Below are 26,532 nucleotides of genomic sequence, written 5' to 3'. Positions count from 1 at the left end.
CTTGTGCCTTGGCCTCCTCTGCCCATGGCGGCCGGCTCTCCCTGCTGCCCCCTGTGCGCTGCTGGCCAAAGGAGGCACCAAGGCAGGAGTGGGGAGAAGAAGCAAGTCCCACTGAGGCTGACAGCTCGGGCTTAAGCCTCCAGCCCCAGCACAAAACCTTCAGCCTGGCCTCTGTTGCTCCCTCCTCAGAGGGGAGGAAGAAGCCCTGTTGCCTCAGGCCGGGGGAGGCGACAGGAGGCCTCCTCTCACAGCCTTACGCTTTGCTTCCATGCTGGCTAGGGTTGCCAGGGGTCCAGTTCTGAACCGGACTGTCCAGTATTTGAGCTTTCTGTTCGGGAAACAAACTGAGAAAGTGTAAATGAGGAAATAGAAATGTCGGGTATTTTCTAAATAAGCTGGAATGTCGATTGTGAGGTGGTGTCAAGTGAGTCCAGTATTTCTGTGGAACCATCTGGCAACCCTAATGCCTGCAATCGCAGGGGCCAGGGAGCTCTCTGGTTGGCCGCAGCCTCAGCCACTTCCTGCTTCATGACCCAGGCCCAGGCAGTCCAGGTGGGTCTCTGTGGGGCCCTGAGACATTTTGTTTGCTCTTGTCCAGGTGCAGGAGGCCCAGATTCTGCAACACTCACAGGCCCCACAGGAGGGGGTCTGGTTTGATGCTTCACCCCATGGCCTGGCAACAAGCCCCCAACCTCCCCCTGTGTTCTGAGAGCCCCGTTTGCTGTGTGAATTCTGTGGGGCAGGTTATGTCAGGCTTGGACACAAGCAGGGTTCAGAACCAACCCACAAGTAAGTCCCTGCTCAAGAGGATTGAGCAGTGTCCGTTGCCAGCAATGTTAGTCCAGCCATATAAGTGTCCCACTCACGTGCCCAAACTTTCTCCATACCACACTCACAGTTGCTGCCCTTACTCAGGGCAGATAAGATCTCGGGGTGGTTTTCAGTCCCAGGGACTCCAACCCAAACCCTGAGACCCAGGGGTTTATAATCGAGAGGATCAATGTTTGCTTCACTTTTCCCTCCCCCCAGCAACACTAAATCTCAAGGCCAACTCTACAGTTCCAGTGGCTGGGGGAGATGTGCATGTTAGAGCCTCTGCCCACTGAGCTGTAGCTTTCTGTGCCCAGGGAGCCAGACATCACCAGGGCTGGAGGGAAATGGGGAATGGCTGCACTTTAGGAGTCAAAGGTGTTGTCTGGGACCATAGAGTAGAACGGTTTCATCAGCCTTCCTGAGGAGGGCACCATGGCTAAGCTGGCTAAAGTGCTTGTTTAGTAAACAGGAGGTCTTTGGTTCAACTCCCAGTGGTACCTTGGTGTAGCCTTTGCTCACATTTTCTTATGTCTTCCTGGGACACAGAGGAGTCCTCCCCTGGCCACCCATGGAACTGCTGGTTCAGGAAAAGGCTGATTGGGGAGGAACATTGGGAAGAAGGAAACCCCAATCCTGGAGTGGGTACAGAGGCTACTGTGACTGGTACTGGCAAAGCAGGGCTCTTGCTGCAATTGCTGGGACAAAAAAGCCAGCAGCACCTGCCCTTGTGATTCCCTTGGGTGGGTGGGGGTCAGCACCCAGAGATCCTGTAAGTGCAAAGCTCCTACAGCTATAGTAGCTGCTCCAGTGGTGCAAAAGGCCTGTGCACAGTACTTCTAAGACAGTACTTGTGGGAGTCATGCTGAGGTTGTGAGTTCAAACCTCCCCTGGAGTGATGGTTTCTACTCCCTGCTTCTCTGGCCCCTTCCAGTGAACGCTGGGGGAGCTGTGATTCCAGCTCAGTGGAGGGTCTTTGTTGCCCATTTTCTCCTCTTGCCACCATCCCTTTCAGCCATTGGAGAAGCTCATGAACAGAGACAAGCTACTTTGTCCCATTTCCCACTTCTTTTCCTGGGCTGACCCAGTGGCTGAAAGGGGCTGTGGCTGCTGACGGGGTGGGGAAGATGTGCAACAAGACCCTGGCCACCCAGCATTCACTCTGATAAGGCCATAATATGTGCAGTGGGAATTTTCACTTATCCCATCCTCTGGGGTGGAATCCCAGCTCCCCCAGCATTCACTGCAAGGCATGGGTTCCCAAACTGGGGTGGGGGATGCCCCCCGGAGTAGGCATGAAGAAATTTCAGGGGGGGGAATGAGGTGACCCAGCTGTTTTTTTTCTTTTGTTCCTCAAGTTTTGCTGCTATTTTGGATATTTGCTCAGATTTCTTGAGGCAGTTGCCAAAGTAGCTCAGTTGGGAGAGCATTAGACTGAAGATCTAAAGGTCCCTGGTTCAATCCCGGGCTTTGGCAGAAACCTTTGCCAATATGGCATAGTCTGTTTTGGCATCTCTCCATCTCTGGTAAGCAAACATCTGCAGTCAGAGTTGAAAGCTGAACCAAGAGGCCTGGAATTACATCATAAAGATGATCATATTTCAGGGATAGAAACTAGAAAGGGGATTTCATGACACCTCAGAGGTTGTTGACACAGTAGAACAGAGCTCTTGGCTTCAGCTGCTCCCAGCCTTGCAACTCTGTTTTTAATTCCATGCCCCCAGAAAGGAACAGTAACAGAGCCTGCCTCGGAATAATTCTGAGGCTTCTCCATACATAGGACACAATATTTCTGTTTTCTTAGACTGTAAGTTATTAAGTTGATTTAAGCAATTTCAAAATAGTTTCCAAGTATAGACATGTCCTTATAGTCTTGGTCTTCACAACATCCGCTGGCAAGGAGTTCCACAGGTTGACTGCGCTTGTGTGAAGAAATTCTTCCTTTTGTTTGTTTTCAACCTGCTAATATCATGGCACACCCTTAGTGCTTCTATTATGGGAACAAGAACAATCCCTTTCCTTATTTACAGTCTCAACAACAGCCATGATGTATAGACCTCTATCTTATCTCCCCTTGTCTCCACTTTTCTAAGGTGAAAAGTCCCAATCTCTCCTCATGTGGCAGCTGATCCAAACCTTTCATCATTTTTCTTGTGCTTTTCTGAAGTTTCCAATGCCAAGGTATGGTTTTTTGGGGGGCAGAGGATAAGGCAACCACATTTCCAGTCAGTGCTCAAGTTGTGGGCACCGCGTGGATTTATAGAGATGTAATATGATAGTCACTGTCTTCTTGTCAAGGCCTTTTAAAATAATTTCTAACATCACATTTGTGGCTGCACAGGGAGTGGATGTTTTCAGAAATCTCTCCAGCTGTGACTTGTTGTAGCATATTCGCTTTCATTTAGTATGTGTGTTACTAATTGTTTATACTAACTATGGCAGCTGATTCAAACTTTCATCATTTTTGTCGTACTTTTCTGGACTGTTTCCAATGCCAATGGCAGCTGCCTGCATGAAGCCCTCCCCCCTCCTCCACTCAGGCTCTTATTTCCCCAGGCACCTGACACCTGCAGCCTGTGCAGGAAAGGAGCTACCTGGGAAATGTGCTGGGGTGTTGGCCAGGGCTCAACCAGGTGAGTCTCCCAGCCAGAGCCTGCCTCTGGCACCCCAGCCCCTCTCTTCCCATGCGGAAAGAGCAAAGACTTGGCAGAATTCATGAATATAGAGGAGGCTATTTCCCCTGACTGGGAGCCCAACCCCGGCCGCAGCAGTGGAAGTGCTCAATCCTAGCCACTCAACAGACACAAACCTGCAGTGTTGGCTCAGCTACACTAGTCATCCCAGGCCACTTTCTCTCCCTTTCAGGACGTGGGTCCGTTCTCGGAGAAGGCGCATGATGCCAGCATAGATGCTCCCCAGTACTTTTCCCCTGGCTGCACCCTCAGGGCCGGAGATGTGGACCTGCCTCTCTGCATCATGGGGGATGCTGCCTGCCCTTTGCTCCCAGGCTGATGAAGCCCTAGACAGGACACGTTGCCTAAAGCCAGGAACGTTTCCCAGGTGACAGCTCACATTTTCCTAGGTCCTCCTGGGACCCAGAAGAGGCCTCCCCTGGCCACCCATGGAGCTGCTGGTTCAGGAAAAGGCTGATTGGGGAGGAACATTGGGAAGAAGGAAACCACAAGCCTGGAGCGGGTGCAGAGGCTGCTGTGACTGGCACTGGCAAGGCAGGGCTCTGACTGCAATTGCTGGGACAGGAGAGCCAGCACCACATGCCCTTGTGATTCCCTGAGGGGGGTCAGCACCTAGAAAGCCTGAGGGTGCAACCTCTGCAGGTCCTGCAGCCATGGAGAGTCAGGGTCCGTGGGCAGCAGGTGCTTCTCACTTGTGGTTTCCGTCTTCCCGACACTCCTCCCCAGTCAGCCTTTTCCTGAAGCAGCAGTTCCATGGGTAGCCAGGGGAGGCCTCTTCTCTGTCCCAGAAACACATAGGAAAATGTGATTAAAGGGTGTCAAAAGGCACCACTGGGAGTTGAACCCAGGATCTCCTGTTTACTAAATAGGTGCTTTAGCCAACTGAGCCATGGTGCCCTCCTCAGGAAAGCTGGTGAAACTGTTCTATTGCATGGTCCCAGACAATATCTTTGACTCCCAAAGTGCAGCCCATCCCCATTTCCCTCCAGCCCTGGGGGTGTCTGGCTCCCTGGGCACAGAAAGCTACAGCTCAGTTGGCAGAGTCTCTAACATGCACATCTCCCCCAGCCGCTGGGGCTATAGAGTGGCCTTTGCGGTTTGGCCCAGATGTGGGGAGGGAGAAATGCAACAAACATTAATCAGCTGGCTTGTAAATCCCTTGGTCCTAGGGTTTGGGTTAGAGCCCCAATGAGGGGACCTGGCCTTCTTCAATTTGCTCCCTTCCTGAGGGCACAGAATTAACAAGAGAAAATTTCTTAACCCCACAGCAACCAGAGTTGGCCAAGGAGTTAGCAACAAATTTTTTGTCAACATTTAAGTAGAGGCAAGGAAACCCTCAGGGGTGTTTCTGTGTGTTTCTGGACCGAAGTTCATTCAAGTGTTTTTTTTTTTTTTTTGTGGACCTGCTCTGACCGCACCCCTAGAGACTCTGGAACAAAGAAGACACATGAGAAGAACACAACTTTCTTCCTTTTGCTGTGACATGGATGGATCTAGCTCAGGTTTCACTCAAGGGGTCCATCTGCATGTGAAGTACCTGTGTAGGGATAACATATAAATGTATTAAAAATGATTCCCTCAAGTGGAAGTGACTCCCCATAATTTGTTCCCCACAACTTAAAGTGTTTAGATTTATTATTATTATTATTTGTTAAGATTGTTAAATGTTTAGATTTATAATTATTGCCCCTCTAGAATATAATTTGTTAGGAATGTAATATTAGGTCTTGTAACTGAAAACTGTTAAAAATATAATACTATGTCGCTAGAAACAGCTCCCCTCTCTGTGACCCAGGACACGCTCAAACTTATTGTTACACAGTTAACGCCCATTCTCTTCAAAGCATTGTGAAGCAATTAACCCTAATCGCAAAGTGAAACATTGTAACTATAACAGTAACTAACTCAGCACTCAGAGAATGTTTTAAGAAATGCCACCCAGAAACCTGTGACTTTTTGTAACTACAACTCTTGTATATGTAAAGTTATTATTATACAAAATACTGTATGGGAAACATTAATTAGGGAATGTATGTAAGAGAGAGAGATTGCTTGGACGATGAATGAATGGTTTTGAGAGGTGCCAGCCTGAGAATGCAGCAACAAAGGGCTGAAGAAGGCGTCAGGTGCCAGGGCAACCAAAAGGTGTCAAGTGGAGAAAACCAAGTACTGGAGGTCCACCCTATGAGATCACTGATGAGCACCTGACAGCCACCCTGAACATGATGCAGCAATTCCCATAGACTGGCATAGGAAGAAATTCCTATAAGAACTGGACTAAAAGACTATGGAGTCAGAGTCCAACGTTCTGCTGCCAGCCCACCGGGAGCTTCAGATGCGCATCTGATCAGGACTTTGCTCCCCACTACCCTCACTTGTGTACAGAATACCTGGCCAGTATTCTGTCACAAGCAACTTCCAGGCTGGTAACTATAACAACTACACAGAACCTGGATGAATGGATGAATGATTGAATGAATGTTTATATATATATATATATTTATAAGGGTTAAGTAGTGATAGGAATAAATAGTTAAACAACGTTGTTTGCTTCTATCTTTTCTTTATTCTTTATTATTATCTTTACAATAAATGTGGCTTTTTGCCTTATCCCCCTCATAAGAGCCTGCTTGCTTTTATTGGTACAACACCTGTGACAGCACCTGTGCGCTTCTGCCCCTCATCAGCAATGCCATATACTTGGGGGAGCATGTGCCCCGAGACTTATAGAAGGGACAACCTGGACTAGCCACCCTTAGTCAGGCTCCCTTCGATAGCTCAGCTGGCAGAGCGGAGGACTGTAGTGTGTGTTTGACAAGTGATCCTTAGGTTGCTGGTTCAACTCCAGCTCGAAGGAGTGATTGTTTTCCCTCCGGCCTGGCCTTAGCAGAAGGCAATCAAGGTGGTTGCCTTGGGTCCATGTCTTCGGAGCCCTTCGCTGCAATTGACAGAAAGATTGTGGGTACAAGCTGCCAATCACATTTCTTGGGCTGCGCAGGTTCTCTACACACAAAAGTTCTTTTGGAACAATGGCCGTTATTCCACAACAACAATGCAAGAGTCTACACAGCAATTCCGTTATTTTGAAATAATTCTGAAGTAACAGATGGCTTATTTCGACTTCTGCAAACCTCATTCTACAAAGAATAATGCCTGTTCCAATTAGCTATTTTAAAAAAAGGCCTGTGTAGCTGCGCCACTGCTGCTAGTTTGAACTATCCCCTCCCCGGGGCCATTCTAAGTTATTCTTCCTGGGGCTCTAAATCGAGGTAGCTCGTCTACACTGGGGAGCCTGCCTCGGACTATTCTGAGGTTTCCCTGCAGTGTAGACGTGCTAGTTTGAAATAAGATATTTTGTAATAACTATTCAAGGCCAGCTTATTCCAAAATAAATGTGCCGTGTAGTCGAAGCCAGAAGGAGGGAAGCCAGAAGTGCAGAGGCCAGCCTGAAAACTCAGTATTCCATATGGCTACACACAGAGATTTGTAGCTCAAAGCTGGAGCTGCTGTGGAAGGAGGTGAAGCTACAGAAGCTGACGGGGGACAATCAGCAGGTGGAGGGTTATTTTTTCTCCTCCCTGGGCTGATGTGGCGAGAACTGAAGAGAAGAAATCCTCTTCCCTTCTCCTCAGAAGATAGAAAATGCAGCTTGTTCCCCTCTCTCTGGTTCTACTAAAGCTGGACCCGAGGACTAGACTTTTTCTTTCTAGAACCCTGGTGAAAACTGAAAGTGATTTGCTTGTAGACTTAGAATGTGAGTTAAAGAAGGACATCACCTAGCATGGGGCTTGAACCCATGACCCTGAGATTAAAAGTCTCATGCTCTGCCAACTGAGCTAGCCAGGCTCTATGCTGCAGAAGTCTTCCATCACAGAACCATCTCTCCAGTGACAGGTAAAGAGGCCCATTTCAGAATTTCGTTTAGCACAGCAGCAAGGGGAGATGGAGGAAAATCAACCCTCTTTCCAAGCTTTGTTCTCACGGCACCAAGTGCGCTGCAGAAAAAGCCCGTGAGTGCTAAAGGGTGTCGGAGAGCCCAGAGCAGAGGGATCCCCTCAACACACACACACAGTCCCAGCCCCAAGCCTCCTTCCCATCCCAAATCCTGTGCCCTGACTTCTCTACCTTCCACATCCTCACCCCTTTCTTGCACAGGAGAGCGTCCACACTGCCAAGAGAGCTCTTGCACAAAAGCACAGCGTGCACGTGGAAGTATGGACATTTTCTTGCGCACGACTTGTTGCACAAGAACCCTTGTGCAAGATGTTCTTGCGCAAGAAGCTGCGAGTGTAGACATAGCCTTAGAGATATATCTAAAAGGAGATGTTAATACAAAGTTATATGAGGGTGATAATATTACAGGGAATTATCTTCAGTTGTCTGTATATGCAAATATATATTCAATATCTTCTTTCACACTAATGGGCATGAATACAAAGATTAAGGCAAGACTACACAACACACAGGCCCTATGTAAGTCAGTTCTGCTGATGTTAATAAAATTCAATATTTTCCCCATTTCCAACCACATGACAGCAGTTTTAATGAGCAAGGGCAATCCAGGAATTTAACTACTAAAACACATCTCAGCAGAAATTGCGGAAGAGGCTCTTGCGCAAGAAGGAGCTGTCTACGCTGCCCCTTCTTGCACAAGAGAAACGCTTTTGTGCAATGCCGTTACATCTATTACCTTTCAGGAAGAACGGCATTGCACAAGAGGGTTTTTCTTGTGCCAGAAGGGGCAGTGTAGATGCTCCTTCTGGCACAAGAGCCTCTTCTGAAACAAATGGTGGCTCATTAGGTATGCAAATGATGCTCAGTGATATTCCATGCTTAGCGTCATTTGCATATTACTCACGCAAAAAGCCACGAGTGTAGACATAGCTCTAGGCAGGTTAGGCTGAGATGGGAGGAGGCGCCGCTGGGGTTGAGGGTCCTCAGTGGTGGCTTGGCAGGGACCAGGGCATGGCAACCACATAGGCCAAGGTCAATGGCAGCACCTCCAGCCTCTGGGAAATCTGTGGCCTTTGCTGCAAGGGGACACAAAACCACGTAAGGTTCCCCCCTGATGCCCAGATCCCCAAGACCCGGCAGCCCCAGCTTGCTTCAACACCTTCCGTTCTCCTCACCCTCTCTCCTGGCCACACACGGCACTTCTTGGTGCATGTCAAGCCAGGCCCTACAAGGAGCCACCGGGGCAGGAACCAGCCCTTGGAGCTCGGCTTGCACCAGAACCGGCAGTTTCCCACCACGTCTCGCTTGAGAAGAGGTGACTTGTTCCCCTTCCTCTCACCTCACGTCTCCCTTGTCTCCGTTCCCTTCAGAGGTCTTCTCTGCCTCGGGGCCTGCCTCCTCAGGGCGCTGCCCCTCTGCCACTGGGCTGGGAGTGGGAAACTCCTCAGTCTCTGCACTTGGGCTGAGAAGTCTCATGGGGACTCGTCTGTTGATGGCGTTAGTCAGCCCGATGGCTAGCCGGATCCATTCCGTAGTGCTGCCGGAGAGGGCGCTTTCCCAATCTCCATTGGTATTTCCTGGGGCTTTGTGTAGGGGGATTGGGCTTGGCCATCTTCTCTGCTGGAAATGCCTCTTCTTGGGAAAGCAGCTCCCAGGAGCTCATGGAACTTCTTCTCAGCTTGGAAAAGGGACAATCAAGGGGCGATGGGACAGGGGTTTATGTGATGATGACAGGGGTGCAGAAAGCAAATAAGAAATTATTTTTTCGCCTACTTAAGAACCAGGGTGACAGAATGAAACTGGTAAGTAACCGAGTTAAAAAGGAAGCATTTTTGCGCCAGTGGAACTCCTTGCCAGAGGATGTTGCGAAGGTGAAATCTACAAGAAGGTCCAAAAAAGAATTGGATAATTTAATGCAGGAAAGGTCAATCAATGGCATTTAACCAGGATGGACAGGGGAGGTGTCCCTAGCTGGTGTATACCTGAAGCAGGAATGGAGGGATCACTTAATAACTGTCTGTCCTGAGGATTCCCTCGGGACAATGAAATTGGCTGTTGTTGTGAGACAGGATCCTGGGCTAGTTGGACAACTGGCATGGCCCAGTCTGGCTGCTTTGATGTTCTGTTTGGCTGTTCTTGTCCCCTCTGGGCAAGAGAGAATGGACCCCCCGCCTCATCCTGAAGGGGACAGAAAATGGCCTGCGAAAGGCTAGTGTAAGTGAGCAAAGAGACTTGTTTCATGTATCCCTGATGGTCTAGTGGTTAGGATCCAGCACTCTCACTGCTGTGGCCTGGGTTCAATTCCCAATCAGGGAAATGTGCTGCAACTTTCCCAAAACATGTCCCTCGTCAATCTTCTTGCCACATGTTACAGCAGCTGAGACCTAGCATGGGGCTAACTCTAACCCCTCCCCCTTGGCTGGGCACTGCCTGGACTCAGGCCTCCCCGGTGCCAGCCTAAGGGCTCTGGAGAGGACAGGGCAGCTCCAGGGGCAGAGTCCTTTCTTCTGCAGTAGTGCAAACCCAGCCCCTTGGTTCCAACTAACTAATATTACTCCTCATTGTTTGCCCTCTGTGCCTCCCTCCCAACCTCAACATACCCCAACGCATCCCCCCCTCCTCCCCCTCCCCCTCCCCTTGCTGGTAACACAATCAGGACTTTTCCCTGTTGAAAGAACAAACTCTCTGGTTGGGGAATGTAGAACTGGGGAGGGGCTGGAGAAAGACCCTGGGAGGGGGAGGAGGCTGGGAGGAAGGGCTAAGGCTGGCACCTTCCTCTGATGGTCCCACTGCCTCATGTCAGGGGCCTCAGCAGCGCTGGGGGGTGGCTCCAGGGGGAGAAGCTGGTTCAGGGGAACTTGAGCTGCTGGGCCACTGAAGCAGGCCCCCAGCAGCAGCCTCTGTGCAGGGCTCACACGCTCCAGGCCTCCCGGACATATTGAGTCTCCCACTGTGGCTTGGGCTCCAGAGTCTGCCCCCCAGCTGGTGCCTTGAGGTAGCCACTGCAGCAGCAGGAATTTGGGCATCAGTTCCCCTGCTTTTGGGGACAGGAAGCCAGGCCCAGGCCCTTTTAGCCACTGGAGCTGTGCAGGGTGGAGCCTCCCCCTACCAGATCTCTGCCCTGCTTCCTGCAAAGCTCTCAGCCTTTTGCTTGTTTCTGTTTCCCTGTCCATAGCAGGCAACTAAAGGAAGGGAAGTCACCGAACCAAACACCCCTGTGGCCAGCATGGGGCTTGAACACATGACCTTGGCATTATTAGCCCCATGCTCTAACCAGCTGAGCGAGCCGGCCTACGAAAGCACACCTCACCAGTGGCCCATTCAAGAGAGGCGCTGCAGGCAGCTGCAGGGACGTCTCTGAAGCTGCCAATGGCTCTTCTCTGACAGGGCCACTAGCGACTCACTGTGACATGGGCTGGCTAGGCCAGCTGGTTTGAGGGATGGTCAAGGTGGCTGGTGGCCGGCAGACCCAGGACAAAGAGAAGCCGGAATCTCTTGCTGCCAGCACCTCCCCTCCCAGCTTCTTCCCTGCCAGCAGCAGCAGACTCCTGAACGCTGCCCTTGACACCATGGGACCAACCTCCCCTCATTCAACTGGGCCAAGCTGGTGCCCAGTTCATGCCCTCTGGGACCTGTTTTACTTGGGTTCCTTCCACCCAGAGCCCCCTTCTTCTCCTGGCTGCGAGGAGCATCACTGGGATGGTTTCTCATATCCCAGCACAGGGCCATCTCTCCGGTGACAGGAGACGGGGCTGGTTTCAAGATTTCTTTTAGCGCAGCAGCAAGAGGAGATGCAGGAAAATCAACCCCATTTGCAAGCTTTGTGTGACAGGAGGGGTGTGAGCTGGGGAGCCCGCCCCCCCAGAAGGGCATTTGGGTGCACCCAGGGGCAGCAAGAATTCAGGCCCTCAGGCGAGTGCATTGGGGACAATGTGTGAGCCCTTCCATGAGCATTTTCTGCTCCCACTGGGGAAGGCAGCTGGGCAGGACCAGCCTGCAGCCCACGTCCCTTTCAGCCCCAGGTGCAGGAGGTAACAGAGAGGGGAGGAAAGTCCATGGCCAGAGCCTCCTCCCAGCAGTCTGGCCCTGCGCAGAGTCTGTGCATGATGGAGCCTCTCCCAGCAGGGCGATGGCCTGTTCTCTGCAAAGTGCTCAGCTGTTTCATTTTTTTGCAGGCCCATTGTATGTGTCCCTGGTGGCTTCATTTATAGTTTTGAGTCTTTACATTTGCATCCCTTTTTGGAAAGAGGGTGCAAGTGTAAACATACCCTACATAGGGAGAGTTGGCCTCCATCAGTTGAGCCTGGCTATGTCCCTACTTTAGGAACCCAAAGGGAGCAAAGAGCAGAAGTACTGGAAACTGGTGGGGTACCCTCTGAATTTGATTTAGTGAGTCTTAGTTGGACTTGCTAAATCAAACTCCGGAAGATTGAAAGATAGTGGCCATTCCTCCCCCACTGGGTGTGATTCTTGTTCACCCAGCACAGAACAGCCCAGGTAGACCAAGGACTTTCAGATCACACCCTTGCTGAATTGATGGGAATAGAAACCAGACACAGCAGATTTTAACTTGTTTCAGTTGAGATGGGTTTGCCTGGTTTATGTGCATTGACACAGAAACACATTAGGGCTACGTCTACACTGGCACCCTTTTCCAGAAATGCTTAAAATGGAACAGTTTTCCGTTATAAGTATTTCCGGAAAAAGCGCGTCTACATTGGCAGGATGCTTTTCCAGAAAAGCACTTTTTCCGGAAAAGCGTCCGTGGCCAATGTAGACGCGCTTTTCCGCAAAGAACCCCGAACGTCATTTTCGCGATTGGGGCTTTTTTGCGGAAAAGACTACTGGGCTGTCTACACTGGCCCTTTTCCGGAACAGTTTTTCCGGAAAAGGCCTTTTGCCTGAACGGGAGCAGCATAGTTTTTCTGGAAAAACACTGCCAATTTTACAGTAGATCATCAGTGCTTTTCCAGAAATTCAAGGGGCCAGTGTAGACAGCTGGCAAGTTATTCCAGAAAAGTAGCTGCTTTTCTGGAATAAATGGCCCAGTGTAGACACAGCCTAGGGGTTTGCAGTAATTTAGGAATCTCTGCACAGCAGAAATACAGAATGTGATGCAATTGGAGATGCAAAGGTTTCAATGAAGTTGACCAACCTTTCAGCAGGCACTTGGAGTTGAACGAGGAACCACTTTGCCTACAGTTACTCTACCACTGAGCTACACCCCCATTACACTTGCTTGTTTGCATCCAGTGTTAGGAAATTAGCCGTTGGCAGCACATTCTGCAGGAGCAGGTGATGCCTTGCACACATGGTGGCGGGAGCACGGCCCTCTATGGGGTCACACATGTGTGGTGTCCCCCCACCTACGATCAGCATGACACGTCACGATAGCACATCACCCCCTGTGCTCCCGCCTGCCCTGTGTGTGTTGCAACCTCACAGCACTCACCTGATGTTCCCTCCCGGGTGCCCGAAGACATTTGGGAAGCCTCCTGTATCTGGGGGACCGGTTCCAGGGTGAGGGTCACGACGTTCCTGGAATCCTCCTTCTCCTCATCCTGGAGCTGCTGGTCAGCAGGGTTGTCATCCTGAAGCTGCGGCCGCTGCTGCCCAGGTGTCTCCATCCCCGACTCCACAACTGTCCCTGGAGATAGGGTTCCCTTACCCCCAGGACTTGGTCCAGTTCCTCATAGTATGCACAGTGCTGCGATGCTTCCCCAGTGCGGGAACTGCGCTCACAGGTCCTCACATACCCCTGCCGCAATTTCTTGACCTTGGCTCTGACTTGGTCTGGGGTGGGGGGAGGTGGCCTTTCCTTGCAAGGCCGTCAACCATTCAGCCATAAATATCTGCATTCCTCCGCCTGGACTGCAGGGCTTGCAAAGACTTCTCCTTGGACCACAGCTTTATCTCTGGCCCCTACCATGAGAGTGCCCAGCACTTGCTGCCACTTGCTTGCTCCTGCGATGTATCCCTGGAAGGGCCAGAGGGATCTCTGGGGGCTTGTGCCTGTGACATGGCTCTCCAAGAGGCTGGAAGCGCTCGATCTTAGCCGACTGGATAGTGAAATTATACTAAAATAATTGGTTAAGGTAGAACTAAGCGGTACTTGAATTTCTCTTTATAAACTGGGGTCCAAGAAGGAGACCAGCAAGAAGAAGGAAAAGGGGAGAAGAGAAGAGGAAGGGAAAGGGAAAGGAAGACCAAGAAGGAGGAGAGAAGACCTTGAAGCAGAACGGCCGGGACTCCTCTGCACAGCTGTTGCAATGGTTTGCTGTGTGAACTCTGTGGGGGTATCTGGCCCAGGGCTGCTCTCAGCAGAGGGGGCTGTGATCCCAGCCTGGGGCCAGGGAAGCTGCTACCAGCTCGTGCGAGGCGGGGAGAGCCACCCCAGAGAGGGTGGGGAGGGGGATCAAGTGGGGTGGGGGAAGATAAGAGAGGTGAAGGGAACAGGGATGTGTGAGGTGGGGGCAGGAAGGGGAGGCAGGAGGTGCTGAAGGGAGGTTGGGGGATCATGCCAGTCAGTGGGTGGCTGGGAGTAGGGGTGCAATGGAGGGAAACTTGGGGGGGTCACAGGAAGGGAAAGGGGGCAGGGGAGGTTGGGAGGGGCCAGGGGGAGCAAGAGCAGCCTGGCTGGGGAAGGGGAGACACAGGGCAGGGCTTGTACAGAAGGAGATGGGGAAAGATACAATGGCAGCTCCCCCACCACCGTGGGGCAAGAGGGGAGGGCAGAGGTGACTGGTCGTGGCACTTGAGGGCACCAACTTCTCTGCCCCAACAACATTTCTGAAGTTTATAACCAGGGTGTCGCAAATGCCCCCTGCCTCTGTGGGTGCCTCTTCCTGCGCCCCTCCCTCTGCAGGCACCAGTCCCCCGGGGGGAAGAGCTGCCCCCCCCCCCCAGGAGCCTGAAGGGAATTTCCTCTGTGAATTTTTAAGTGTAGATAACTGCAATCACTGATCTGCTAGGTCAGAAGGAAGGAGAACAAGTCACCTCTTCCCAGGTGAGATGTGGTGGGAAACTACCAGATCCGGTGCAAGCCGAGCTCCAAGGGCTGGTTCCTGCCTGGTGGCTCCTTGCAGGGCCTGGCTTGAGAAGCGCCAAGGAGCCGTGTGTGGGCAGGAGAGAGGGAGCAGAAGGAACGTGGATGAAGGATCAGGGTGGGGGAGCAGGAACAAGGGAGGGTGTCAAAGGAAGCTGGGGGTGCTGGGTGGGAAGAAAGTGAGGGGAATGGGGTGGCTGGGGTCTGGGCATGAGGCGGGACATTATGTGGCTTTGTGTCCACTTGCACCAAAGGTGACAGCCACACTGCCCCGCAGGTGCACAGCCACAGTAGTGGCACTTCCAGGGTGGGCCCTGGACTGAGTGGCCGCAATGACCTGGTGTCAGGCAAGGCACCACTGAGAAGTCTCAGGCCCCCCCCCTCAGCGTTCTCCTTTCTCAGCCTAACATGCTGAGCTGTCTCCCACAAGCTCCTGAAAGCCAGCACACATGCTGCCAAACCCTGCACCAGGGGGCAGGCCCTAGAACTGCCTTGTGGGCACCCAGGGGAACCGCAATAAGAGAAGACCCTGTGTTTCTGCCTGGCTTTGAACCAGGGACCTTTTGCGTGTTAAGTAAATGGGATAACCACTACACCACAGAAGCACACTGAAAAATGTTTTCTGCTACTGCACTTAAGCTTGGGCAAATATTCAGTTGCTAACCCTTTGGCCAACAGAGATTGCTGCAGGGCAAAGGAATTCTCTGTTGTCTATTTTGTGCCCTCAGGAAGGGACCAAACTGAAGGAGGCAGGGCCCCCACCTGGGGACTCCAACCTAAACCCTGAGGCCAAGGGGTTTACAAGCCAGAGAATCAAAGTTTGCTCAATTTTGCCCTCCCCCAACCCTGGAGAACCTCAAAGGCGACTCCACAGCCCCAGCGGCTGGGGGAGATGTGAATATTAGAGCCTCTGCCCACTGAGCTGTAGCTTTTTGTGCCCAGGGAGCCAGACACCACCAGGGTGGGAAGGCAGGAGGGAAATGGGGAATGGACGAACTTTGCGAGACAATGGTGTTGTCAGGGACCATACAGTAGAACAGTTTAGAGGTGGGTCTGAGTAGGGCACCGTGGCTTAGCTGGTTAAAGCACTTGTCTAATAAAAAGCAGCACCTGGATTCAGTTACTGCTGCAGCCTTTGCTCACATTTACTTATGCCCCTTCTGGGACACAGAAGAGGCCTCCCCTGGCCACCCATGGAACTGCTGGTTCAGGAAAAGGCTGAGTGGAGAGGTGTGTGGGGAAGAATGACGTAGGAAAATGTGAGCAAAGGTTACAACAAGGCACCACTGGGAGTTGAACCCAGGATTTTTTGTTAATGAAGCAGGTGCTTCAGCCACCTAAGCCATGGTACCCTCCTCCAAAATGGCTTTTTATGTTTCCAGACAACACTTTTGCCTCCCAAAGTGCAGCCGTTCCCCACTTCCCTCCAGCCATGGAGCCCAGGTGGTGTCTGGCTCCCTGGGCACAGAAAGCTACAGCTCCATGGGCAGGGGGCTTTGGCTTCCTTGCCCACGGGATGCTGTTGCAGGAAGGGCTGCTCAGCAGGGTTGGGGTTCACCTGTCGAGGAAGGGAAGAGTATTTGGGTGCAGACTGGCTAACCTAGTGAGGAGGCTTTAAACTAGGTTTGATGGGGGCAGGTGCCCAAAGCCCACAGGTAAGTGAACAACATGGACACCTGGGAGATGGGGCAGAAATGGGAGGGAGCAGGGGCTGTAACAGCAGAGATAAAGGAGGGACGCGGGACCACTGGGAAGCAAAATCTAATCTGCGTCTTAGATGCTGGTACAGACACACAGGACTATGGGTAATAAGCAGGAAGAAGTTGGTATCACAGGGACTTGGTGGGATAATGCACTTTATTGGAATATTGGCACAGAAGGGTAGAGCTTGCTCTGGATTTGCAGGAAAAAGGGAGGAGGAGTTTCCTTAGATATGAAACATGCGAACACTTGGCCTGAGGCGGAGATGGACACAGGAGTGGACTTGTTGAGAGTCTCTGGGTGTGGTTAAAGGGGTAAAACCCCAGGGTGTTGTCACACTAGGCGTCTATTACAGACACCTCCCCAGGCAGAAGAGGTGCCTGAGGCTTCTTAAACAATTAACAAAATCATCCAATGTGAAGCTGGTTTCACTCACACTCAGCCTCACCCACAGCTGGGAGGCAGTTTGCAGGGAGCTGAAAATAAACTGGCTGGTAAAACCAAGGCTCAGGATGCTTCTGTGTCCAGATGTGCAAACAACTGGCAGCCAAGTGCTGGTCTGTTCCTGCCCTCCCCAGGCAGGCGAATCCCCCCGCTAGGTGTTACAGCCAGGACTTTGCCTGTCTGGCTTTTAGCCAGGGAACTTTTCTATGCCCGGCAAACGTGACACCCCCTGCACTGCAGAAACCAGTCCACTGCCTATTGCAAAGAGGCCCCTAGAAGCACTTAGGTCCCCTTGTTGTCTCTGCCTGTAAAGTAAAGGAAAAAGCAGCCATCTCTCACTGGAGAATGTGGGTATTGATCCCACTGCCTCTCACATGCAAAGCAAGCGCTCTACCACTTGAGCTAATTCCCGTGCATGGGAACAAATGCCCTGCCCCACCCACCTTGTTCCAGAGCCCATATGACAAGCGGCTTTGACATTCCCGTTAGGGCAAAAGCCCTTTTCCGGAAATGTTTTTCCGCAAGAGGGCCAGTGTAGACAGCTAAAAACTGTTTTGCACAAAAAGTCGCGATGGTGAAAATGGCGATCGGGGCTTTCTTGCACAAAACCACGTCTAGATTGGCATGGACACTTTTCCGTAAAAGCATTTGTGGAAAATCGTGCCAGTCTAGATGCAGCCCTGGGCTTTTAGAACTCAGACGTGCACCTAACACCAGCATTTGCTATTGAAGGGTCTGAACAACTTCTGTAGAGAGACAGACCGAGTAAGGAGCATCCTTGCCAACTGTCTCAGAGAGCAAAGAAAGATAAGTTTTTTGTCAGTAAGAGGAAACTATCACCCCAAGTGGGACTTAAACACATAACCCCTGACTGAAGACGCCTCTGCCTTGTCCATTAGGGCAAAGGAGAACACAGAAAACACTCCCAGAGACAGAAATTCACCCTTCTAAATGTCCCCTCTTCAACTTTTAGCTCCTGATTAAGCCCCTCTGAAGAATCCAGATACACAGGAAGGGCTGATCACACCCCTCTGAAAATCAGCTTTCCATGGGTATCTGTAGCTGGCTCCCAGTCATTGGCAGTGACGTCTCACCTCCCTCCTGAAATCAGGGAAGTGTCTCCCACGGCTACAGCCTCCTGAGGCTCTATGGCCCTGTCTGTACAGCAGGGACAGCAACACTCACAGCAGGGCCCCTGGCCTAGCAATGTGGCCCCCTGAGCAGCCTCTGAGGTTCCCTGTGTGAGCCCCAGAACCAGCCCTGAGTGACAGTGGAAGGGGGAGCAGCTCACACATGCCAAGGGGCTGGCCAGGGGCAGGACATGAGCCTGCCAGGCAGCAGTGACATCACAAGGGCCTTGTACAGCACCTCAGCTCATTGGCTGGGAGGCAGTGACCTCACAGAGGGGCCATGGCAACAGCCAGGTGGGACAGGCTGCAGGGCTGGGGCATCTCAGAGACCCCCATGGCCTGGCTGCCTGGAATCTCCTTTGTGAGCTGGGAGTGTCTCTGTGGAGATTTCCCCTTTCCCCAGGCTGCAGTGGGAGGGGCTGGGGCAGGCAGGGTAACAGGAGGGGCTGGCACTGAACTTCTGGGAGAAGCAACAGAGAGGGTCATTAACACCCAACAACAATGGGATTCAAACCCATGCGTGCAGAGCACAACACATTAGCAGTTCAGCCCCTTAACCACTTGGCCACCTCAACTGAATGATAAAAATTTATTTCAAGCCACCTGAAGTCAGCACTTCAGGGAACCTTTGTGCCACTCACTAGCTGGCCAGGGACACCCAGGGCAGGAAGGTTTTGCCTTTTCACAATGTTCCCTGGGCTGTTGTACAAAGCTCAGTGCTGGTAACAAACCCAAACACCCCCTGGCTACATCTACCCTGCAGACTTCTTGCTCAAGAACTGTTTTGCAAGAATTCTTGTGCAAAAGGTCTTGCGCAACAGTGTCTCCGCACTGCCATGTGCTGTTGCACAAGAGAAGTGCTTTTCTGCAAGAGTGCACATGGCAGTGTGGACGCTCTCCTTCCAAGAAAGCTCTGATGGCCATTTTAGCCATTTCTTGAGCAAGTGGCCCTTTCAGAAAGGAGCCTTGGGCAGCCGCATGGATGTTGTGGGCTCTGGAACAAGGTGGGTGGGGCAGTAGAGACTTTCACATTCAGAAGAATTAGCTCAAGTGGTAGAGCGCTCACTTAGCATGTGAGAGGCGGTGGGAGGATTGATACCCACATTCTCCAACTACAGCTCAGTTTTCATCCCCTATTTTGACTCAGCTCAGTGGCCCCTCCCTCTTCCTACCTGCTTTCCCAAAAGAGACAGACCTGGCTCCCCTTTCTTTACTCCCAGCAATTGCCATGCTGCAAAGCAGAGAGTGGAGATATGAAGCTCACCAGTCCATTGGTTTCTGTGGTGCAATGGAAATCATGTTGGACTTTTAAGCTCCACTGGTTAATGTGAGCCCAGCTAGACATTCAAAGGTTGTGGGTTCAAGTGTCACTTTAGCTACTTTCTCATTTCCAGGGCACCTTTTACAGAGCAGGCAATCCTTAAGCTGACACTGGGGTGGGCTTGAGTCCAGACAGTTCCCAGCAGACCCCAGTGAGGGTGTCCTCTTCCCTCCTGCCTTCCAGCCCTGGTGGGGTCTGGCCCCCTGGGCACAGAATGCTACAGCTCCATCTGTTTATGAAGCAGGTGCTTTAGCCAACTAAGCTCTTTATGTTTCCAGGCAACACTTTTGATTCCCAAAGTGCAACCATTCCCCACTTCCCTCCAGCCATCGAGCCCAGGCGGTGTCTGGCCCCCTGGGCACAGAGAGCTACAGCTCCATGGGCAGGGGGCTTTGGCTTCCTTGCCAATGGGATGCTGTTGCAGGAAGGGCTGCTCAGCAGGGTTGGGGTTCACCTGTCGAAGAAGGGAAGAGTATTTGGGTGCAGACTGGCTAACCTAGTGAGGAGGCTTTAAACTAGGTTTGATGGGGGCAGGTGCCCAAAGCCCACAGGCAAGTGAACAACATGGACACCTGGGGGATGGGCCAGAAATGGGAGGGAGCAGGGGCTGTAACAGCAGAGATAAAGGAGGGACGCGGGACCACTGAGAAGTAAACTCTAATCTGTCTCTTGGACTCTGGTATAGACACACGGGAAGGATGGTTACAGCCACCTCCCCAGGCAGAAGAGGTGCCTGAGGCTTTTTAAACAATTAACAAAATCATCCAAAGTGCAGCTGGTTTCACACACACTCAGCCTCACCCACAGCTGGGAGGCAGTTTGCAGGGAGCTGAAAAGAAACAGAAGAGGGGAAACTGCTGCCTGGCAGAACCAAGCCTTGGGATTCTTCTGTGTCCAGATGTGCTAAGCAGCTGGCAGCCAAGCTCCCAAGTGCTGGTCTGTGTCTGCCCTCCCCTGGCAGGCAAATCCTCTCCACTGGGTGTTACAGGCTGGACTTTGTCTGCCTGACTTTTAGCCAGGGAACTGCTCCCTGGGAGGCAAACGTGACGCCTCCTACACTGCTGAACCCAGCCCATTGCCTTATGGAAGAGGGAAGAAGGCCCTGGAAGCACTTAGCCCCTGGCTGGCTCTGTCTGTGGAAAAGAGGAAGCAGCAAAAATTTACAACTGGAGAATGTGGGTATCGATCCCACTGCCTCTCACATGCAAAGCAAGCGCTCTACCACTTGAGTTAATTCCCCTACCTCTGAAGAGTTTTTCTGCCCCACCCACCTTGTTCCAGAGCCCACAACGTCCCTTCTGATAAACCCTCATATAAAACTCAGCAAATCTCCAGAGAAGTTGCGGTTCCCTTTACAAGACTCTGCACAGCTCAGTTCTAATCAGTGGGTCTTCCCTAGAGCCTGGAACATCAACCACGGCAGCGTCGCTCTTACGCCCAGTGTAGACACGGCCTTAGAGTGTCACAAACCAGCACCAGACACATTCCTGGCTAGGACCAGTCCCTAAAGCTCAGTGCTAGTAAAAAACCCAAACACCCCCTGGCTACACCTACCCTGCAGACTTCTTGCTCAAGAACTGTTTTGTGCAAAAGGTCTTGCACAACAGTGTGTCTACACTCCCATGTGGTGTTGCACAAGAGAAGTGCTTTTCTGTAAGAGCGCCCATGGCAGTGTGGACGTTCTCCTGCGCAGGAAAGCTCTGATGGCCATTTTAGCCATAGGGCTTCCTTGAGCAAGAAACCCCTGTTGGCTCTCCACAGTGCCTCCTTGTGGATGAGTTATTGCGCAAGAGGGCTTATTCCTCATGGGGAGAGGAATAACCCTTGTGCAAGAAGCCCTGTTTTCTGATGCTGCACTATAAATTTACATGTGCAAGAACGTATGTGCAGTGTAGACGCTCTGCAAGTTTTTGCGCAAGAACTTCTCCTCTTGCACAAAAAGCCTGCAGTGTAGACGTAGCCCTGCAGTATAGACACAGCCTGAGAGAGACAAGGAAAGGAAGTGGCCAGAGCCTCCCGCTATCAGGCTGGCCCTCAACAGGACGGGCACGTCTATACAGCACACTCACCTCCAAGTAACCTGTGCAGTGTGATTGGCTGCCCAGGGCCCCCGGGAGAAGGTCTGTGGGGAGTTTCCAAGGCAACAACAACATTTCATAATCTACACTAATGTGACTGATTTATTCCTCCACTAGCAAGTGTCTCTGAAGGGATAAGAAATGCAGGGCCCAGGTGCAGGGAGCCGGGTCACATTCTCCTGCCTGAGTCTCAGTCCTGGCTGAAGCCTGGCTACAGAGAGAAGAGGCCAATGCAAACAGCCCCATGGCAGCAAGGGAGTCAGTACGTGGGTGGGTGGAGCAGAGAGCTGGGCTCTAACTCACTAGGATGCATCCCATAGCTCAGAATAAGCGATGCAATTGGGTAGCTTATTTCAAGTCAATTTTGAAATAGCTTATTTTGTAATTTGGCGCTGGCTACACAGCACTTAGTTCCAGCACTTCTAAGCTGCATTGGTTAATGTGAGCCCAGCTAGACATTCAGAGGTTGTGGGTTCGAGTCCCACCAGAGTCACTTTAGCTGCTTCCTCATTTCCAGGATGCAGCTTTTACAGACCTCTCAGTCCTTAGGCTGACACTGGGGTGGGCTGGCATCCAGGCAATTCCCAGTAGGCCCCAGTAAGGGTGGACGGAAGGGCTAGGACTTGGGGTTTGGGACAGGGGTGGTTCTGAGAGGCTGCTGGTGCTGTTAGACCCTTTTGTCCCTCCATGTCTCCTACCACTGCTGTGCAACAGGCAGGCTATGTCTACACTGCACTGTTCTTCTGGAAAAAGAAGTGTGTGAACCCCAATTTGCATAGCTTTTTCTGCTTCTTTTTTTGGAAGAGGCTTTTCCAACATTTAGCCTGTGTACACTGGGCCAAATTTTGGGGAAAAATCATCTGTTTTGGAACATCCCTTCTGTCACATTACCGAATTGGAGGGAAGCAGCCAGATCGCTGCTGCACCCCTAGGTGGGGGTGTTGGCCCCAGAAATTGGTATGAAAGGGAGCCATGTGGGGTATTGAATGGGAGCTTGTTGTTTTCTGATCCTGTGTACACTGTTTATGTGAGTACATAATGTCTGTGTGTGTAGATCTTTAATCTGTGTGGAAGCTGAATATTTCTTGGAATGTGGTTAAGCATTGCTATGGACAGGCTGAGTAGTGAAGCCCTGTAGAACAATGGCACTTGATGGCCCAAGGACACACCTAAAGCAGGAGGGCGGACATCTAAGAGCGGCCAGCAGAGAGAGGCTGGGGACCAGGTGACCTGCTGCATACCAGAAGAGGCCAAGAAGGAGGTATAAAGAGGCCATGCGGTCGATGCCATTTTGTTCTCAGCTCAGCACTTCATCCCAGAGGCAGCACTGCAGGGATTGAAGAGCCCGGAAGACCTGTGAACCCATCCTGATCGTAGGATGTGCAATAAGAACTTTTAAACCAGCAGCTGTAACATCTCTGCTAGAGCCTGCATCGAGAACTGGGAGATTCGGTGCATGTAACGTACTGTACTTTAATAAACTTACTCTCGTGCTTTTCTTTCTTGTAATAATAAACCTTTAGATATAGATTCTAAAGGATTGGCCCAGCGTGATTTGTGGGTAAGGTCCAGAGGGTAAATTGACCAGGGATCTGTGGCTGGTTTCTTGGAACCGGACAGAACTTGTTTGGGGTAGGTGGGATTAGGTGCTAGGACCCCCCACCTGTGTATAAGGCCTGGGGCCATCTGGGGCACGGATATTGCTGGGGTGTAGGAGGGGTTTTCTCGGGAGGCTTCAGGCAGGTTGCTGAAGCGCTCTGTGGGACTGGTTTGTGGCCTGTGTGGAGAGGTCACCAGTCGGGGGCTGTAAGTAGCCCCAGATTCGAGCAGTTCGCCCTGAGCGGACGCCCTCAGCTGTGCCCAGACACGGCCCGGTCCGTCACACCTTCTTCTTCATAAAATGAAGTACACAGAGATACGAAAAAAGCATGTCTGCTCTTCCAAAAAATTTTATGGAAGAGCAGATGTGTTCTCTAGACTAAAGCAAGGTGCTGGCAACAAGAGATTGCGGCTGCCTCTTTTCCCTGGGTGTCAGTGCACCATGCTGGCCACCAGCCACCTTGACCAACCCTCAAACCAGCTGGATGAGCCAGCCCACGTCACAGTGAGTCACTAGTGGCCCAGTCAGAGAAGAGCCATTGGCAGCTGCAGAGACAGCCCTTCAGCTGCTGGACGCGCCTTTCTGAAAGGGCTATTTGTGGGCTGTGTTTTGTTTGGCTGGCTAGCTCAGTTGGTTAGTGCATGGAGCTAGTAATGCCAAGGTCATGGATTCAAACCCTGTGCTAGGCACAGATATGTTTGATGTGGTGACTGTTCTATCCCCGCCCCTTAGCTGCCTGCTATGGACAGGGAAGCAGAAACAGGCAAAAGACTGCAAGCTTTTCAGGAAACAGGCCAGAAAACTGGTAGGAGGAGGCTCCAGCCTGCACAGACCCAGTGGCTGAAAGGCCCTTGGCCTGGCCTCCTTTCCCCAATAGGAGGGAAAACTCTTCTCTTCCTGCTCTTGTGGGGTCACCTTTGGGCCTGCTGGCTCAGCTGTTTAGAGCTTGATGCTAATAATGCCCAGGTCACAGGTACAAGCCCCATGCAGACCCCACAACAGCCAAATTAGTTTTGTTTGAGCTGCTCCCCACGAAAAGCAGTGAGAGGGAGCCCTTGGCTGTGGGACCCACTTGTGCCTGTTGTTCAGGGTTAAATAAGATCTCCCCCTGGAGGTCGCCTGTTCCCTTCCCACCTTGCATTGGCTGGGAATCAAATCAAGCAAGGGACAGCAAACACCAGGCACTGTCATTGTCTGGGCCACAGATAATGACCCTCTTGGAGCTGTGGTCCCAGGAGGAGTCTCTGCAGGCCCTGCAGTCCATGCGGAGGAATGTGGACATTTATGGCTAAATGGCCGTTTGTCCCTCCTACCCCTGCATCCTAGACCAAGTCAGAGCCAAGGTCAAGGAATCGCAGCAGAGGTAGGGAGGAACCGCATTACTGTGCATGCTTTCGGAGAGGATGAAAAGCGGCGAGAGGCAGCCCACAGCTGCAGGACCCATTTGTGCCTGTTTTTTCAGGGTTCAAGTAAAACCTCAGCAAGGAGCTTTGATGCTCCCTCTTTACATTGCATTGGCTGGGAATCGAACCCAGGTCAACTGCTTGGAAGGCAGCTATGCTCACCACTATACCACCAATGCCTGCCAAAATGCTGGGAAAATTAGTGAGGGAAACCCATGTCTGCCATGAGGCTGGCCAGAGGCGAGAGGGTGCCCGTGTGGTTTGGGTAAAGCAGAACTTCTTGGCCATTAGTCAAAGTCCAGAAGTGGTGATGCTAGAGTAGTGGCTGCTCTGCGCTCTCCGTGGTGTGAGGAGCCGGGCAGGAGAGGAGTCCCAGAGGTTGTTGGGTGGGAGAGTAGAGTTTATCGGCCTTTGGGCTAAGCTCTAGAGCAGCCAAGGGAGAGGTGGGGAAGTGACTTCTGGATACTCTGTGTGGTCCGGGGATGCGGACCAAGAGCCGTCGTTGTGTTTTTTGCCGTAAAGTGTTGTTTCCGGGTCCTTTGCCTAAGATCGAGCACGTCTGCCTTCCGGAGAGCCATGTCACGGGCACAAGCCCCCAGAGACCCCTCCAGGGACACATCACAGGACCAAGCACGGGGCAGAAACACTGGACACTGTCAGTGTCTGGGCCAGAGATAAAGACCCTCTTGGAGCTGTGATCCGAGGGGGAGTCTCTGCAGGCCCGGCAGTCCAGGGGGAGGATTGCAGACATTTATAAACATAAAAACATCAGAACGGCCGTACTGGGTCAGATCAAAGGTCCGTCTAGCCCAGTGTCCTGTCTGCCGACAATGGCCAGCACCAGGTGCCCCAGAGGGGGTGGACCAAATACAATGATCAAGCGATTTGTCTCCTGCCATCCTTCTCCAGCCTCTGACAAACAGAGGCCAGGGACACCATTTTATCCCCTGGCTAATAGCTTTTATGGACCTAACCTCCATGAAATTATCTAACATATGGCCCAATGGCTGATGGCCTTGCAGAGAAAGGCCACCTCCCCCCTCCTGCATCCTAGACCAAGTCAGACCCAAGGTCAACGAATTGCGGGAGGGGTATGCGAGGGCCCGTGAGGACAGGTCCCGCTCTGGGGAAGCACTGCAGCACTGTGCATACTGTGAGGAACTGGACTGAATCCCGGGGTGTGGGGAGCCCCTGTCTCCAGGGATAGTTGTGGAGTCTGGCATGGAGACACCTGGGAAGCAGCGGCTGCAGCTTCAGGATGACAACGCTGATGTCCTGCAGCTCCAGGGGATGCAGGAGGACTCCCAAACGTCTTCAGGTAGCAGGGAGGGAACATCAGGTGAGTGCTGGGAGGTTGCAACACCCAGGACATGTTGACACTTGCAGTCTCCTTCAGGAGAGGGATCCAAATGGAGACATTCAAAATTGTAAATGAAACCGGGATTTAAATATCCCGCGCTATATTTGCATAATCGTGTCCGGGCGCTGTTTCAAAATACTTTATTATGAAATAAAAAACACCGTTTAGATGCAGTTATTTGGGGAGAAAACCCTTCTTCTGAAATAACCCTTAAGCACTCCCCTCTGGTCTGGACCTAACAGCAGTGTCAGCGTTTGCTAGTCGGGGCTCTGGACAGCACCTGCGCAGAGGGAGATGGCAACTGCGGGACTCCGTGGCCAACTGTCCCAATGTCTCAAAGCAGAAAAGACAGCAAAAGAGGCCAATGCAAACAGCCCCTGGCAGCGAGGGAGTCAGCATGTCGGTGGGTGGGGCAGGGAGCTGGGGGCAGATTTTGACTCTAACTAGCTGGGTGACCTTGGCCCATTCAGTGAACCTCTCCCTGTCTCCATGGCCCTGTCTGTACAGCAGGGAGAGCAACACTCACAGGCCCACAGGAGGGGGCTGGTTTAATGCTTTACCCCAGGGCCCAGCAATGAGCCCCCAATCTTGCCCTGTGTGCTGGAAGCCAGGTTTGCTGTGTGAATTCTGTGGGGCGGGTGAGGTCAGGCCTGAGCACTGGGATTATTTACCAGTTTCCCTTATCCTGGGACACTGCTGACTTCACAGCTGTGGTGGCCGAGTGGTTAAGGCGGTGGACTAGAAATCCAATAGGGTTTCCCTGCGCAGGTTCAAATCCTGCTCACAGCGCGGCCTGTGTTTTGGCCACGCCCTAACCAGGGCAACAAGCTGCACAACCCCTGAGCCACTCTCCCCAACCCCAGTCAATCCCTTTCTGCGCCTTCCGAGAGAGACACAGGGCATGGTGCCTCCTTATGGGTCCGTGGGCTCTGGGGAAACTCTCAGCTCCTGCAGCCTCTGTCCCTTGCCCAGCACCCCATGGCTCAGCCCTAC

At 52.1% G+C, this 26,532-nt stretch overlaps 6 non-coding genes across 6 annotated transcripts; 4 read left to right on the top strand and 2 right to left on the bottom strand.

Moving 5' to 3' along the window:
• Positions 1-2,213: 2,213 nt before the first annotated feature.
• On the top strand, positions 2,214-2,286 carry TRNAF-GAA (transfer RNA phenylalanine (anticodon GAA)). Its single transcript has one exon. It is a non-coding gene; the product is annotated as a tRNA-Phe (tRNA).
• Positions 2,287-4,326: 2,040 nt separating this feature from the next.
• On the bottom strand, positions 4,327-4,400 carry TRNAT-AGU (transfer RNA threonine (anticodon AGU)). Its single transcript has one exon. It is a non-coding gene; the product is annotated as a tRNA-Thr (tRNA).
• Positions 4,401-6,270: 1,870 nt separating this feature from the next.
• TRNAY-GUA (transfer RNA tyrosine (anticodon GUA)) lies at positions 6,271-6,360 on the top strand. Its single transcript is given in 2 exon segments — positions 6,271-6,307; positions 6,325-6,360. It is a non-coding gene; the product is annotated as a tRNA-Tyr (tRNA).
• Positions 6,361-9,701: 3,341 nt separating this feature from the next.
• Positions 9,702-9,773, top strand: TRNAE-CUC (transfer RNA glutamic acid (anticodon CUC)). Its single transcript has one exon. It is a non-coding gene; the product is annotated as a tRNA-Glu (tRNA).
• Positions 9,774-24,286: 14,513 nt separating this feature from the next.
• Positions 24,287-24,358, bottom strand: TRNAG-UCC (transfer RNA glycine (anticodon UCC)). The gene has a single exon. It is a non-coding gene; the product is annotated as a tRNA-Gly (tRNA).
• A 1,888-nt stretch (positions 24,359-26,246) lies between these two features.
• On the top strand, positions 26,247-26,328 carry TRNAS-AGA (transfer RNA serine (anticodon AGA)). The gene has a single exon. It is a non-coding gene; the product is annotated as a tRNA-Ser (tRNA).
• The last annotated feature ends 204 nt before the right edge of the window (positions 26,329-26,532 follow it).

Source organism: Pelodiscus sinensis, chromosome 19, assembly GCF_052426305.1.
Source record: "Pelodiscus sinensis isolate ZL-2025 chromosome 19, ASM5242630v1, whole genome shotgun sequence".
NCBI lineage: Eukaryota > Metazoa > Chordata > Testudines > Trionychidae > Pelodiscus > Pelodiscus sinensis.
The sequence above is the reverse complement of the archived record's forward strand: the minus strand, read 5'-3'. Positions and strand labels throughout refer to the sequence as shown.